At 36.1% G+C, this 4290-nt stretch overlaps 1 long non-coding RNA gene across 1 annotated transcript; it reads left to right on the top strand.

The window, feature by feature from the left end:
- The first annotated feature begins 1583 nt into the window (after positions 1-1583).
- LOC147326605 (uncharacterized) lies at positions 1584-3750 on the top strand. Its single transcript, XR_015130622.1, has 4 exons — positions 1584-1874; positions 2568-2616; positions 2785-2848; positions 3244-3750. It is a non-coding gene; the product is annotated as an uncharacterized LOC147326605 (long non-coding RNA).
- Positions 3751-4290: the final 540 nt, after the last annotated feature.

Raw genomic sequence — 4290 nt, 5'->3', positions numbered from 1 at the left:
ATTAAAAGACAACTGTTTGAAACTGACCAAAAACTTTTGAGCAGTAGTGTGTGTTGTATGCATGTGTCTGTCTGTATCTGACCAGGATTTTGTCATCAGTGTCAACAAAACGCTCATTCTTTTAGCTGTTTTTGTCATCAAAATTGAGTTCATGGCAATCTCTCCCTAGCATGTTCACTTTATTGTGTGCTCCTCAATTTACTCTACAGCTGAAAAAAGTTTCAAGTCAGTTAGAAACGTCTTTTTAAAAAAAAACAAAAAAAAAAACAACTAAGATCCGCTTCTAGATTTTGCAAATTAATTGGGAATGCAAATAAATATTATTCCTTAAAACTTGCATAGATCACCAATTATGAATGATGATTGATTAAATATTACCTGGTGTATGGATTACAATAATAATAGCAAGTGTGTAGATTATATTACCTTTCCTCAGTTTATCACATTAAATCTCAGCTTACTAGTGACCCAGCATTTTTCTAAGTACAGAAGCACTAACCAACATCATTTTTTCAAGTAATATAAAAATCATCTTTATATATTACCTTTTTAAACATCCCATTTTCTTTCTAATGTCATTAAAACAAGTTTGCACATTTGAATAACAGTAGTCAGACCTCCAGATCTTTTAAGCTTTCAGTTTTTTTCTCAGTGTCACACATGGATTAGTTTTCGTCTCTTTCAATAAGAAAGTCAAATCTTCAAACCCTAAAGCAATCTTTGTTTCTTTCAATCATTCCAATATTTTTCATCTCCTGTTATATAATTGCAGTTAACCAGGGCTTAGCTACTCTGATCCACAGCAATTTTGGGGGTGTGGATACCTATTTTCTTTTTTTCACAGGTGCGGAGCCTTTTTTAAAAAAATAACGAATAAACTGCATTTTTTAAAAGTACCTTTAACATAAATGTAGACTGACAAGTAACTCAACCTTTAACACGGTGATCATAGTGAAGTTTCTAGTTCAGATCAAAATTATTGTTCTGATTAAGGAAACAGTAAATCTGGCCACATTATTGTCCCGATCCTCCAATCTTCCCTTTCCAATGTGACTAAATAAAATGCAACTTTTTTTAATAAAAGCAGTTAATAAACCCAGATATTTCTTACATCCTCCAACAACCTTTCAAAAGAATTTTTTTTGTCTTTCCTCAATTTTGAGACCAACTGAACCCACAAACCTGAAGCTGCAGACCCCAAACTAACCAAATTTAATGTTTCCTTAATCAGCACAGTAATTTTTAAGTCTTTATGTGTTATGTTTACTCACAGTTTTGATGCTTGCTTCTTCGACTTGATCCACGATTAGCTCTGCACCATCGCTCTGCTGTTTTCTCTCTCCTCATGCTTCTCCTTCATTCGTCCTGTCCTCAGATATAATCCAACCTGCCTCCTTGTTTCCTCCTTGACTTGTATTCGCAAAATTTCCAGTTAAATTAAGAGTAATCCAGAAAAGTTTCCCTGCTTCAAAAGCTCTTCCAGTTGCCTGTCTTCTTGTCCTCCTTCAAATGTGCAGTTTATATATTTGTATTTATTTGACTTCATATTGCCATGGCAACATAACACAGAGCATCATGGTAGATTAAAGCAGGTGGTTCTGTCCTCTACAGAAATGCTGATAAACTCAATTTATTTGAGTTGTCTTAATTTAGAAAAACTAAGTAAAACAGAAGTTTTTCTTCTCAGTGCGGAGGGATGAAAGATGTGTTTTGAAAATGCCACGTCACTACCGTCCTCCTCCCTAGCACGGATCAGTCCGCAAGTTCATGGTGCCAGCATTTTTTATGGAATATGTTGAGCAAACCTAGGAAAGCGTCAGCTCAAGAGATTATTGTTGTCATTGCTGTGGATCTTTACCTGATACACTGACTTGGTGAGTAAATGTTTACTCTTATTCAAACTGATTTTGTGGCTTCTCTTAGTTTAGCACCGTGCTAGCTAGTTAGTGTTAGCCTAGCGTTGCTGCTGCGGCTGGGCTCATGTTACTTAGAAATGAACACCACAGCCTTAAAAACCTTATATAAAAATGTGTCTGTGAAATTTTCTGTTGATTGTTTGAAATAAAAAAGTGAGATAAGAGCCCAGACAAAATTCTTCGGGGGGGTGAAAACAATAAGCCAGGAGTTAGCTGTGCTCGCGGACTCTTACCAAGCCTTGACCTCCCGGTCAGCTATAACAGAGCTCTCGTCGGAGCCTGTGCGTACTTGTAAGCGCAGCAATGGTGGAGGAGCGCGGCTAAAAAACCTATTACTTTTTCTGGGTCACAAAATCAACTTTTAAGATATTTTCAGGCGAGAATGTAGCTGTCGAAAGTTCAAATATCTGCTCGATTTATCAAGACGTCACATATTTGCAAAAATGCCCAGACGTTTTCCAAGACGTCCATTTTTTTCATGCTTTGTGGCACCTTGAACATCTGTGGCATCTATTAATGTCAAATCTAGCCTTTATTTAACAACATAAGCAAACTCTATGTTACAATGATTGCACAGCCATTAAGGATCAAATCGGTTTCTGAAAAATGTTCTGTTTTTTCTCCCTCTGCTTGCTTCATACTGTCTTTGAGGCTCGGGACCAGCACTCCTGCTGTTGGACAGAAAGACATCAACTCAGTGGTAAGTATTTTGGTTTTCCAATATATTAGCAACTGTCAGTGACATTTATATTAATCAGGCTGAACTTTAATCATACTTTAGATCAGCCTGTTTTACTTATTGTTTTACTTCTTTTTTGGTTTGGGGAAGTTGTTTCTTTACTGATCTTTTCCTGTCTTCTGTTATTAGACTTGAGATATGACTGCACTAGGCTGTTGCTGGTGACTCCAGTTAATTCTACAAGACATGCTGTGTAAGTAAACAAACAACAACAGTTTGGTCTGCATTTCTTGAAAGATCACATCCCCCAAACTTAGTTTAGAGGGTCTACACTGAATATAGTGAAGTCTGCAAGTTTAACAGCAAAATTTGTTTTGTGCCCAAATCATTTTGCACATCATTAGAATGAAAGTTATTGGCCATCTTTGCATAGCCCTTTTTAAAATGATGCTTTCATGACATTATTGTGTGTCGGGTGGGGGTCACGGCTATCCAGACTGACAATTTGGACATTGAATGTCACCTCTCCAGTGGGGAGGGAGCCTGAGATTGTCTAAATTGGAGTCTGTTTCATACCAAATGCAGAAAAAAATGTTTTAAGAAAGCAATTAAGTTCATGTTCCAAAAAATATGATTGTTTGCTTGCAGGACAACAGGAGAGATGAGTCCTCCGTCACAGATGGTGTGGTCAGTGAAGATGGTCGCCTGCAGGTTCAAGCTCATTGCATCTCCAACCCACATCCACTGCCACTGTACTTAAGGGAAGTTAAAGACTTTCTTCTGCACCTATATTTGGATCACCTCGATCCGTGATAGTCATTCAGGCAGTAATGCCTGGACTGGAAACAAGCCATCCTTAAAATATTACAACATTCCAGCTCATGTGTTGGAATGCAAAACAAATGTGTTGTTTAAATTAGAGACTACACTTGTGACAGAACAACAAATATTTTATTTTGATTATATAAGTAATTTAAGTACAAAACAAACTTGTGGTAGGCCTAAACTTATTTTTAGAATAACTAAATCTGAGACTTTGTTTCATTGTAAGATTATAACCGTGATGGCAATATAATTGTTTGTTGTTCAGCAGAACAGTGTCCAGTATGTTGGCTGTTATACTTTGTTGTGTTTGAAAATAAAAGTTGGTCTGATTTTAACATCATTACAAAAAGTGTTGTTAATTATTTTTAATCATATTCAGGTTACCACAAATTGTTTTTCATTTAGTTGAACTTGAAATGTTTGTCAGTAAGTAAACAATTAGTACTGTACAGTCAGAAATATCAAGTTATTCTTAATACTGCAGACTTGCAATATTAGTCATCTTAAGTAAGCTTTACTTAGTTTTTTTGAGGCAACGAGTTCTGGGAACTAACAAGGCTGTACAGTGTACTCAAAATGAGTAAGTTGCCCTAACTTGGTCATCTCACTTGATCCAATTTTTTTGAGTTCTGGGAACAAATGAGCTTGTACAGAGTACTCAAAATAAACAAGTTGTCCTAATTTAGTCATTTTAAGTTAAGCTTTACTCAATTCTTTTGAGGCAATGAGTTTCCTCAATTTTTTTGAGTTCTGGGAACTAATTAAATTTTACAGTGTATGTTAATAATCTTTAAACAGACACTCCCTGATCCTGTAAGAGCAGGAATTTAACTACAAACCCTCATAGTTCCCATCAGTATCATTCATTCT

This window comes from Aulonocara sp. 'chitande type north' Nkhata Bay, linkage group LG7 (assembly GCF_057382095.1).
Source record: "Aulonocara sp. 'chitande type north' Nkhata Bay isolate Kocher_YH1m ecotype deep benthic linkage group LG7, A_spYH_male_GT1.1, whole genome shotgun sequence".
Classification (NCBI taxonomy): domain Eukaryota; kingdom Metazoa; phylum Chordata; class Actinopteri; order Cichliformes; family Cichlidae; genus Aulonocara; species Aulonocara sp. 'chitande type north' Nkhata Bay.
Note: the sequence above shows the minus strand (reverse complement) of the source record. Positions and strands in the feature narration are given on the sequence as shown.